This window comes from Schistocerca piceifrons, chromosome 5 (assembly GCF_021461385.2).
Source record: "Schistocerca piceifrons isolate TAMUIC-IGC-003096 chromosome 5, iqSchPice1.1, whole genome shotgun sequence".
Classification (NCBI taxonomy): domain Eukaryota; kingdom Metazoa; phylum Arthropoda; class Insecta; order Orthoptera; family Acrididae; genus Schistocerca; species Schistocerca piceifrons.
Window position 1 is genome coordinate 276,317,838 of NC_060142.1, and position 13,022 is coordinate 276,330,859.

General features: G+C 42.9%; 1 protein-coding gene and 1 long non-coding RNA gene across 5 annotated transcripts in view; both read left to right on the forward strand.

The window, feature by feature from the left end:
* Window positions 1-13,022, forward strand: part of LOC124799283 — a 746,007-nt gene that overhangs the window by 251,922 nt on the left and 481,063 nt on the right. The gene's annotated exons all lie outside the window — the stretch shown is intronic.
* The window catches only part of LOC124799285, a 220,878-nt gene continuing 216,561 nt past the window's right edge, over window positions 8,706-13,022 (forward strand). Inside the window, exon 1 of the long non-coding RNA XR_007017006.1 lies at window positions 8,706-8,746. This is a non-coding gene — a long non-coding RNA (uncharacterized LOC124799285). The remainder of the gene's footprint in view (window positions 8,747-13,022) is intronic.

Below are 13,022 nucleotides of genomic sequence, written 5' to 3' on the forward strand. Positions count from 1 at the left end.
TACCTTTCCCAGGCGATGGCGGGAAGCCATTGTCGTTCCCGTTCCGAAACCTGGAAAGGACAAACATCTCCCCTCTAGCTATCGCCCCATTTCTCTCACGAGTAGTGTCTGTAAGGTTTTGGAGCGTATGGTGAATTACCGTTTAGCTTGGTGGCTGGAATCCCGCAGTCTTTTAACACCAGCCCAATGCGGATTCCGAAAGCATCGTTCTGCCGTTGACCATCTTGTTGCTCTCTCCACTTATATCATGAACAATTTTCTCCGGAAACGCCAAACGGTAGCAATATTCTTTGATCTAGGGAGAGCATACGATACCTGTTGGAGGACAGGCATCCTCCGCACACTGTTCTCTTGGGGCTTTCGAGGCCGGCTGCCCCTTTTTCTTCGCGAATTTATGGCAGAGCGCACATTTAGGGTGCTGGTGAACACTACTCTCTCCCGTACTTTCTCCCAAGAAAACGGGGTACCCCAGGGCTCCGTGCTGAGTGTTGTACTGTTTGCCATCGCCATTAATCCAATTATGGATTGTCTCCTTCCTGATGTCTCGGGCTCCCTCTTTGTGGACGATTTTGCGATCTACTACAGCTCTCAACGGACCAGCCTTCTTGAAAGACGTCTTCAAGGATGTCTCGATCGCCTCCACTCGTGGAGCATCGAAACCGGCTTCCGTTTCTCACCCAGTAAGACCGTTTGTGTTAATTTTTGGCGACGTAAGGAGTTTCTTCCGCCCTCCTTACATCTAGGTCCTGTCAACCTTCCGTTTTCCGACGTCGCTAAATTCTTGGGTCTTATGTTTGACAGAAAACTGTGCTGGTCCTCCCACGTTTCCTATCTTTCGGCTCGCTGTCTGCGTTCCCTTAACACCCTCCGTGTCCTGAATGGTACCTCCTGGGGAGCGGACCGAGTGGTCCTTCTCCGCCTCTGTCGCGCCTTAGTGCGCTCGAAATTGGATTATGGAAGCATAGTCTACTCCTCTGCTCGGCCGTCTATTCTTCGGCGTCTCGACTCTATCCACCACCGTGGATTACGTTTAGTGTCGGGAGCTTTTTACACCAGCCCTGTGGAAAGCCTTTATGCTGAGACTGCTGAACCTCCGCTGTCCAATCGGCGGGCAGTCCTTCTGAGTCGTTATGCTAGCCATCTGTCTTCCATGCCTGCTAATCCAGCCCATGACCTTTTTTTCGACGCCTCCTTTGATGTCGGGTATGCAGGCCGCTCCTCCTCCCTCCTACCCCCGGGAGTCCGCTTCCGTCAACTGCTCCATTCTCTTTCCTTCCGCTTTCCTAAAACCTTCTTGACAACTTGGGGTACAGCACCGCCTTGGCTCCGTCCCCGGATCGACTTGCTCAGAGACCTATGTCAATTTCCCAAGGATGGTACCCCTACACTTGTTTACCGTCGGGCATTTGCTGCTCTATGTGCACAAATGACGGAAGCCACATTTATTTACACCGAAGGCTCGAAAACATCATTAGGTGTAGGGAGTGCCTATATTGTTGGCGACACCCCAAATCACTTTCGGCTTCCCGACCAGTGTTCGATTTATACTGCGGAGCTTTACGCTGTTCTCCAGGCTGTCCACTACATCCGCCGCCATCAGCGGATACAGTACGTAATCTGCTCAGATTCTCTCAGCTCTCTCCTAAGTCTCCAAGCTCTTTACCCTGTGCACCCTCTGGTCCACCGGATTCAGGACTGTCTGCGCTTGCTCCACCTGGGGGGCGTCTCAGTGGCGTTCCTCTGGCTCCCGGGACACGCTGGTATTTGTGGGAATAAGGCGGCCGATATAGCGGCCAAGGCTGCAGTCTCTCTTCCTCGGCCGGCTATTCAGTCTCTTCCGTTTACCGATCTACAGAGCGGTTTATGTCGCCAAGTTGCTCATTTATGGCATGCGCATTGGTCAACACTTCCCCATAATAAACTGCGGGAAGTGAAAGCCCTTCCTTGCGCTTGGACCTCTTCCTCCCGAACGCGTCGTCGGGAGGAGGTAATTTTAGCTAGACTCCGGATAGGGCACTGTCTTTTTAGCCATCGACATCTTTTAAGCGGTGATCCTCCCCCACTCTGTCCCCACTGCTCTCAGCTGTGGACGGTCAGACACCTTTTAATTGAATGCCCCTATTTTAATCCGTTACGCTCCCGTCTCCAGCTATCGCCTGATCTATCGTCGATTTTAGCAGATGACACGCGCTCAGCTGACCGCGTTCTACAGTTTATTAGTGACAGTGAAATGACGTCAGTCATTTGAAGCTTTTTTTGGGGACAACCAACCCCTCTCTATAGTGGATTTTTAAGCATTCCTTCTGCCTTTAGTTTCTCAAATTTTATGACTTTGTTCCCATTGCTGCTGATTTTAAATTTAGTTTTTTTCCTGTTTCCTACGTCACGGGCTGGACGCTAATGACCATATAAGTTTTGCGCCCTAAAACCACAAAAAAAAGAGGAGAGTTTGGAACTACAATTCATTTGACCAGGAATTTGAACATTATTAATAGCGTTTAGTAGCCTTTACAGCCAAACTTAGAGACTTGATTGTAAGAATAGGCTTGCACGGCCGTTGTCGCTGTCAACAAAATTCTTCTGGGCTGTTGACTGCATTCTCAGTATATAATGATGTTAGAAGAATCCCGCTTATGGTTGGTGAAATCGTCGTTTATTAAAACAAAAACGATTTCGTGGATTAAAGCCACTTCATCAGGTGCAACCTACACGGTAAAAAGTAAAGCACGGTATCACTGAATTTTGTGGATATTAAAATTAATAACTTTAAAAGATTGTAGGTACACCCATCGCTCCCAGTCAAAATTTACTATTCAGAGAATGTCGTCAGTACTGTGGCGAACGAAAGGTAAAGCAGACGTACTCCATTCTTTAAAATATGCTTGCATCTAAAAAGAAGAAAGAAAATATTTTATAGTGAGTGGACGCTAAAAGTTAATAAAAACGGGTCGGATTGGCGATAAAAAATTGTCACTGCTAACATGATTAGTCGCGCCACTACGCAAATTACTATGTGGAAAGTATCAGGTGCCAGTGTCTTCCCAGTATCACAGCAGAGCAAGGAAAAAAGCGGTCCGCACGAACGACAAAGAGAGACTAGCTGGCTAGCAAAACGTAAACTATCCACGTGAACAGTTTGACGTCATATACTCATGACGAGGAGCACTTTTAACGTTGTGAGTATAGTTGAGACACTCCTTTACTTGTGATATCCACAAAATGTTGTGATACTGTACTTTGTTTTTCATGGTGTAGGTTGCCGCTGATAATGCGGCTTTAAGCCGCGAAACCGGTTGTGTTTTAACAAACAACAATTTCACCAACCGTAAGCCTTTCAACAGCTGCGATTACCCGGAATACAAAATAGTTTGTCAATATATAAAATTTCATGTATTTACAATTTCACGTATTGACAATACGGTAAAAAGCTCAGAAGACCTTTATTGTCAGAGACGTGAGGCAATGTTTCCTAAGGGTGCCTCGCAATCATACCATCACCATAAAACTTGTACCCTTAATAGTGATTGAAAGAGACTCATCAGTATAACCATCATTTGGCTCTGCTTAACAGTTTTCTAACATTGTGCACCATGTGGCAGTACAGAACACTGCGTGCAGTTTGTGTCTCGTTGTAAGAGTGAGGGGCTGAGTGGGGAAACTCCCGCGGCCGGGATGCATGGAAATGTATTCCGTGAGCCCGTGTGTTGGGTGACGTATACGGCATAAACGAGGACCACTGTCGCAAACACAGCGGGGAATCTTACTGGCTTCTGCGAGACACGACCAATTTTAACGTGATTCGAATAGAAAGAGGAACACTGGCCGTGAGGGAACCAAGTTAAGAACTATTATCGGGACAACGTGTCAGTCGCCGGCCGCGGTGGTCTAGCGGTTCAGGCGCTCAGTCCGGAACCACGCGACTACTACGGTCGCAGGTTCGAATCCTGCCTCGAGCATGGATGTGTGTGATGTCCTTAGGTTAGTTAGGTTTAAGTAGTTCTAAGTTCTAGGGGACTGATGACCACAGATGTTAAGTCCCATAGTGCTCAGAGCCATTTGAACCAATGTGTCAGTCAATGACGCATCTTGATTTTGGAAAAAAACGGAGAATTCACTTTACATTTCGAGAAATTTATGTTCCTTTGAAATGGCATTCATACGAGCCCGCAGTAATAATGTAACCTTCCAAATCCGCAACTCCTGTTGATATATTTAGTTGTGGTCCTTCGTTGTCCACAGCCCTAGTTTACGTTTGATGTGACCCAGCGAATGCACAGCTCCACATTTGGGGCCTACCTCATTGAAAATAAGCACCGTAGCATAGAAACAGGCCCCCAGATCTTAAAACTCGGTAATTATCTGCACAAAGTTTTAAGAACAGAGGAGAATTACGACACTCAAGAAGCTACCACACAACGCAAAAAGATCGTCATTGATCAAACAGCTCTTTGCAGCAGAACATTATTTTAGCGGTCTAAGGGAATTATCAAACAAAATACAATACGCACACACACACACACACACACACACACACACACACACACACACACATGCATGCACACAAAGAAACAAAGTTAAACCACATCCGCCGGCCGGAGTGGCCGAGCGGTTAAAGACGCTACACTCTGGAACCGCACAACCGCTACGGTCGCAGATTCGAATCCTGCCTCGGGAATGGATGTGAGTGATGTCCTTAGGTTAGTTAGGTTTAAGTAGTTCTAAGTTCTAGGGGACTTATGACCACAGCAGTTGAGTCCCATAGTGCTCAGAGCCATTTGAACCATTTTGAAACCACATCCAAACAAATTCTAACTTCGTGATTGCCAATCGAAAACAAAACAGGGAAACAAAAGCCTGTCAACAGCATATCTGAAACATTAACGTGCGGCAAAAAGTGCCTATGCCACACGAACATAGTAACATCCAGAATTCTCAAATGAGCACGAGAAAAGGAAAGTAAACGCTCTTAAAAATCCGCAACACAATCCAAATGGATTACCAAACCAGCCCCGCCCCCTCCCGATATTTTATCAGTATCAACAGGTCATTTTAAACATAAATACTATAACAACAACACTTTCAGCAGACAAATAATTACCAAGTACAAAAAAATGGTTCAAATGGCTCTGAGAACTATGCGACTTAACTTCTGAGGTCATCAGTAGCCTAGCACTTAGAACTAATTAAACCTAACTAACCTAAGGACATCACACACATCCATGCCCGAGGCAGGATTCGAAACTGCAACCGTAGCGGTCACTCGGTTCCAGACTGTAGCGCCTAGAACCGCACGGCCATTCCGGCCGGCTAACCAAGTACAGCTCAAGACAGAACTACTAGGGTAACGGTATGCGCTAAAAAGGGTTGTACGCCACAGTCCACCAGAATATATGATCTAAACAAAAATTCTCTTCAGATGCTGCCCTGTGTTAGAGATTCCATACGGTATTAATTTATACTTGTGGCTGATCTCTGTTGGTAGAAACAGGGCACACTCAATGTAAAAAGGTGAAGTAATATACAATCTAAACTACAACCAAATTCAACGTCAACATATTCTTACCCTACATAAAATTTGTGTGTATATATTCAGAAACAATAAAAGAAGATCCCTACTGAATATGCCACGACTGTTGCGAAATTTATTTTGGACGAAATGAAATGGAAAAAAGTTGTGTACTTGCAAGAAGGAGGGCCGTATTTAATTCATTATTCTTAACTCTATTAAGTAACACATAAAAACTTCGTGTAATGTTTGTATATTATTGTCCAGTATAAAAACAATAACAAAAGCGAGATGCACTGAATTATCTCGTTGTAGCAATGTCATCTTCACACGAGGCAAATCAGTACAGTGCCATTTTGAAAAATATACAAGCCAGTAGGCGTCAAAGCGTTTGCTTGCTAAACACGTCTATGTCGTGCCAACACTCTCCATAAATGACAAACTTCACCTGAGGCTGTTTCTTACATTCTGGTGATTTGTGGCGTCGTTCCCGTGTTGTCAAGCAAGCTCTGAGTCAGAATTACGACGCGTCTCATGAATCAAATTCGGTTGTATATAACTATAAGCTATGGTGGTGGTCAATCATATGGACGATTCAGTATTCGGTGTACCTCCCAAAATGGCGGTTCCGTTCGCATGCAAATCGTGCTTATACTAATAGGACCAGGCTGAAAGGGAATGGAAGGGCTAAAAACTTACAAAAATAAAAAGCACTAAAAATCGCCAAAATGAGAATAGAACAAAAAGTTACTTTGATGTTTATCAAACGATTTTGTTTGCTGAGAGGGTGATGAGGCTGAAATTGGATTTTGTCTAGGCGAAGTATCCCGAGAGTTGCCGATGTATCTTTACCAACATGTTTTTCAGAGACCGCTACCAATCATATTGTTGGATTATTTAAATTATTTAATGAAGCAACAATTTTCCAGGTACAAATCTCATCTTCGGGCTACAACAGCAACACAAAAAACATTTAACAAAAGTACAGTCTTGGCAAGTGCTGTTTTCATCTTGTGGAGAAAGATGAAAACCTAAAATGAGGGAATGTTCACTAAGGCGTGAAGTTATATGAGGAAATATTCACTAAGAAGCGAAGTAACATGTGGGTATATTCACTATGAAGTGAAGAAATCTGAGGGAATATTCACTACGAAGGTTGCCTTCTCTTTCTCCACAGGATAACCACAGTATAAGCCTGGACTGTACTGAATAACTATGTGAATTTTGTTAAATGTTTTTGTATTGTCACTGAAGCCTGAAGATTAGGTTTCTATCTTGAAACGAGTTGCTTCATTAAATAATTTATGAGGTCAAGTCTGAACCGCCTATTTGTATTTTTGAAACAGTCACAGTCGATTAACTGTCATGTGGCTTTAAAATGAATTATCAAATGGTTCAAATGGCTCTGAGCACTATGGGACTCAGCTGCTGTAGTCATAAGTCCCCTAGAACTTAGAACTACTTAAACCTAACTAACCTAAGGACAGCACACAACACCCAGCCATCACGAGGCAGAGAAAATCCCTGACCCCGCCGGGAATCGAACCCGGGAACCCGGGCGTGGGAAGCGAGAACGCTACCGCACGACCACGAGATGCGGGCAATGAATTATCTTCAGCGGTTTTAATTAATGAAAGTCATTAAAAAATTGTATTTTAAAGAAAACTATTTGTCAGGATAGAGATATTTTGGCCTCATACTTCAGTTGAATTACCTTAATAATATCAGAATGTCCTCCTAAAAACGTGTGAAAATTATGATATGCAGTGCTCTCATATAAACAATAGAAGCTGTCCTCCACAAAGCTTATTATGTCACTTCGAAAACGAGATAGTTGTTTAGTTTTATTCATATATTATAACATTCACAATAGAACAATGAGGAAAACAAAAAGCATAAATTTCCTGGATCTCAAAATCACCAACCACCAACAAACACAGAAAACGCACACCACACAGGCACAACACTGGACAACTCGTCATGCCATCCCACCAACAGAAACATGCATTTAGGTCCATGCTACCCAGAGTACACTCTCTTGATTTAGCAGGAAACACCCTCAATAATGAGACAGATACGATAAAGAGCATTAATATAAGCAATGGCTACACAGCCAAAACAATTGGCAATTCAGACAGATAAATATACAAAAGTAAGGCAACGAATGGCCGCTCTGTGAAAGAAGAGAAAATATTTGCCAATATCCCTTAACTGGGCTCCACATCACAAAAAAGCTAACATTAAAAAAAATTAAGGTAACAGTTGCATTCTCAGCTGATAAGTAGTTAGGAAACGTACTCGACCTTAGCATAAAATCAAATACGCAAACATACAACAACCGTGGAATGTGAAAAGTATCATGTCCCAGTTGTTCTGCCTACTATGTAGGGAAAACAGGCAGAAACTTCAAAACCCGTTTTCAGGAACACGTAAATGCTTTCAGGCTCAACCACTCCGAAAAATCAGTCATTGCACAACATAGGTTGGAATGAAACATGTCATCAACAATCTAGAAAAAAATTTGGTAGTACTACATAATGAAGGCAACGGTAAGACCCTAAATCTGTTAGAACAACTGGAAATATACCTCCACAAAATCAGAAAACCAGAACCTGTGATAAATGAACAAATAGATTTCGCAGGCCGCCGTTATTTCAGTAATTTTAAAGACCTACTGCATATGTCAAGTGTTTTATAATTATATCTTCAGCATTACGAATAAATTCATCTTCGATCACACCATGTACTAAAACATCTGTGAAGTGTTTACGAATATGTGTATGCAAATGTGCCTCTTGAATGAAGTGATATGTACGGAAACGATGGAGGAAAGCATGTATGCTGGTGCTAAAACGTTAAATATAATAATTTTTAAAAGAAAAACCAAATACACAAACTTGAACCATACGAGGGAAGCTGACAGAGTGAAAATATCGTCAAAGATAGGAAAAAATAAATACAATATATTTATTGTAGTTTCATAAACCATTGTTGTTCATATCACATCGGGTTAAGCACAGCACCTGAAATTATAAAGCTACTGAACTCCCCTCTATATTTTCCGTTCAATTACGGCATAAAACACTTAAGAAATGGAAATTGCTTGTAGCTACACAATACCCTTAATATCTACCTACTCAAATTACTTTATTATAATGTATATCACTCAACTCTAATGATATTCTTCTTTTATTTTTCAGGTGAGTGTCACGCACTGACGCAGAATCATATCTGTGGAGCGTAAGTACTTATATCATTAGCGACTGTGGCGAATTGTTCTAAGAAGACGCACCATACTGCTCGCTGCAGCTAGCGCGTTAAGATCTCTTCTATTTAATGATTTTGCTTCAGAAGTGGCACGCAGTCGAGTTGTGCTTTCGTATAGCATGGCTGAAGTATATTAATTCTATGTACTTCTGACAATATACAGCTTATTATGGATACGCCACAAGCGCAGTCTAATTGTTCTTCATAAGGCAGATCTGCCGGTTTTATTTCCTTATAAGTGAGAACGTAGCACAATACTGTGTTTAACACAACGTTATTTACTTAGTCATTCCATAGGTCATATTGTGCTATCATCCAGAATCACAGTGACACACCAAAGTTGGAAACGCGAATCGATACCACAGACATTAGCAAGGGCTCGCTGCAGTCCGCAACAACCAATGGGAGGCGCTCTAGAACACCATGCCTCCCTCACAGCATAGCAACACCCTCATCCTCAGATCAATAAAGTATCGAGCAAGCAAGAGCTCGGCCCCAGTTCGTGACCTCATCTAAAGAAGTAAACATCGTAGCGTAGGACAACGAGTTTCTAAAGTTTCTTATGAACTTGTACTGCACTAAATGTTGAACATTGTACCTGAAGAGAAAAGCTTCTTAATTTTTGCATCAGGTGATGCTTTCACAGTCGTTGACAGCTGTAAATTACCGCTCAGTCAGGAACCGCGCGACTGCTACGGTCGCAGGTTCGAATTCTGCCTCGGGCATGGATGTGTGTGATGTCCTTAGGGTAGTTAGGTTTAAGTAGTTCTAAGTTCTAGGGGACTGATGACCACAGAAGTTAAGTCCCATAGTGCTCAGAGCCATTTGAACCATTTTTTTTTCGCATTCGGAGGAGAAAGTTGGTGATTGGAATTTCGTGAGAAGATTCCGTCGCCACGAAAAACGCGTTTCTTTTAATGATGTCCATCCCAAATCGTGTATCATTTCTGTGACACTCTCTGTCATATTTCGCGATAATACAAAACGTGCTGCCTTTCTTTGAACTTTTTCGATGTACTCCGTCAGTCCTTTCTGGTAAGGATCCCACACCGCGCAACAGTATTCTAAAAGAGGACGGACAAGCGTAGTGTAGGCAGTATCCTTAGTAGGTCTGGTACATTTTCTAAGTGTCCTACCGATGAAACGCAGTCTTTGGTTAGCCTTCCCCACAACATTTTCTATGTGTGCCTCCCAATTTAAATTGTTCGTAATTGTAATACCTAGATATTTAGTTGAATTTACGGCCTTTATATTTGACTGACTTATCGTGTAACCGAAGTTTAACGGATTCCCTTTAGCACTCATGTGGATGACCTCACACTTTTCGTTCTGAGTAGAGCAACACTGGTTAGAACATTACATGATCAGGAAACGTTCATCACTAGTTGGCTTCATATCTGGAAGCTTGAAGCATAACATTGTCTTCCAGTATCAACAAACGGGGAAGAGGTTTCAATCTGATTAGGTTGCTTTTCTCGATATATGTTCTAATTCTAAGACAAAAAAAAACTGTGCACCCTGTAGGAACCGACGGAAATCGGAAGGCGTGATGTATTCGTACATACCCAGACCAACAAATGATAATAATTTCAGAAAATTTGGATGATTTATTCAAGAGAGGGCTTCGCAAATTGAGCAAGTCAATAGCGTGTTGGTCCACCTGTGGCCATTATGCAAGCAGTTATTCGGATTGGCACAGACTGCTGCAGTAGTTGGATGTCCTCTGGACGGATATCGTTCCAAATTCTGCCCAATTGGCCCCTTAGATAGCCAAAATCCCGAGCTGGTTGGGGGGCTCTGCCCATAATGTTCCATGGGGAGAGATCCGGCAATCTTATTGGCTAAGGCAGGGTTTGGCAAGCACGAAGACAAATGGTTCAAATGGCTCTGAGCATTATGGGACTTAACATCTGAGGTCATCAGACCCCTACAGGTTAGAACTAATTAAACCTAACTAACCTAAGGACATCAGATACATCCATGCCCGAGGCAGGATTCGAACCTGCGATCGTAGTGGTCGCGCGGTTCCTGACTGTAGCGCCTACAACTGCTCGGCCACCCCGGCCGGCGCACGAAGACAAACAGTAGAAACTTTCACCGTGTGTGGGTGGGCTGTTAAGGCCAATAAGACGAGGCGCAGAATATCGTCGACCTACCGATTTTCGGTACGGGTGCCTCGGATGACAGGTGAAAGGATCCTGTCATGGAAAGCAGGTGGGGATTTTGACGATCTAACGCGCCAGTTCAACAGAATTTGACGCGATATCGCTCAGGAGAACGTCTAACAAATGTATCAAACAATGTCAAGCAGGATAATTGACTGCATAAGAGTCAAAGGTGGACCAGCGAATTACGACGTGCTCAGTTTGCGAAGTTCTTTCTCTTGAATAAGTCATACAGTTTCTCTGAAATTGTAATCATTTGTTTGTTTGTACCGATTTCCATTCCATTCGAACAATTCCTTCTTGGTATGTCGCTTTTTGCTGTCTTAAGAGTGTATAGCATATATTCGCCACTGAACGGGACAGGTTACTCCAAGTTTTTCCCCTTTGGATATGACACATGTGTTATGAACGCCGTAGAACGTGATATAAATGATGTAGCTACTAGGATCGCAAGCAAAATTAGCACAAGCCTTTCAGACAACAGATTAACATATAATTGTAACAGAACACAAGAGATACAGTTTCTGTCACGGAACTCCTGTAAAAGCGAAATTTTGCTGCCCAATGTTGTCAAATAGTCGAATTTAAATGTACAACTTGACAAGTTCCACATCGCTAACGGCTCTTCTTACGGAACGCGTTCAGTGAATTACTCAATAAATGGATGAGAATGAATGAAAGAGTAAAAATTTTTTTAAACTTTTTGGTGGCAATAAAAGCGGTAAATTTTATTTTAGAAGGTGATTGGTTTCGATCTGTGTGAGATTATCTTCAGGCCAGCTGCTCCATTGAAGACTATTGGGGACGGCGGCACGGAGCAGTAACTGCTCTGCCAAGACCTGACGGTCGACTGCTCTGAGTGGTTTTTAATGAGTCAAATGTTCGACTAATTTCAACAGCTGCTTTAGCTATCGGTACACGATCTACTTCTCTCCTCGGAGAAAGAATGAGTTGATGGTTCTCGAGCCACTTTCCGTGAAAAATTCTGCGTAAAGCAATGAATGGAATGTTTCAACACGTACCCTGCCTTTGCGCCGAGTATTTGCCAGGGGTCTCATCTACATCTACATCTACATGGATACTCTGCAAATCACATTTAAGTGCCTGGCAGAGGGTTCATCGAACCACCTTTACAATTCTGCGCGGAAAGAATGAACACCTATATCTTTCCGTACGAGCTCTGATTTCCCTTATTTTATCGTGGTGATTGTTCCGTCCTATGTAGGTCGGTGTCAACAAAATATTTTCGCATTCGGAGGAGAAAGTTGATGATTGCAATTTCGTGAGAAGATTCCTTCGCAAAGAAAAACGCCTTTCTTTTAATGATGTCCATCCCAAATCCTGTATCATTTCTGTGAAACTTTCTCCCACATTTCGCGATAATACAAAACGTGCTGCCTTTCTTCGAACTTTTCCGATGTACTCCGTCAGTCCTATCTGGTAAGTATCCCACACCGCGCAGCAGTATTCTAAAAGAGGACGGACAAGCGTAGTGTAGGCAGTCTCCTTAGTAGGTCTGTTACATTTTCTAAGTGTCCTGCCAATAAAACGCAGTCTTTGGTTAGCCTTCCCCACAACATTTTCTATTTGTTCTTTCCAATTTAAGTTGTTCGTAATTGTAATACCTAGGTATTTAGTTGAATTTACGGCTTTTAGGTGAGACTGATTTATCGTGTAACCGAAGTTTGAGTTCCTTTAAGAGCTCATGAGGATGACCTCACACTTCTCGTTATTTAAGGTCAACTGCCACTTTTCGCACCATTCCGATATTAATTCTAAATCGTTTTGCAGTTTGTTTTGATCTTCTGACGACTTTATTAGTCGATAAACAACAGCGCCATCTGCAAACAACCGAAGACAGCTGCTCCGATTGTCTCCTAAATCGTTTATATAGATAAGGAACAGCAAAGGGCCTATAACACTACCTTGGGGAACGCCTGAAATCACTTCTGTTTTACGCGATGACTTTCCGTCATTTACTACGAACTGTGACCTCTCTGACAGGAAATCGCAAATCCAATCACATAACTGAGACGATATTCCATAAGCACGCGATTTTACTACGAGCCGCTTGTGTGGTACAG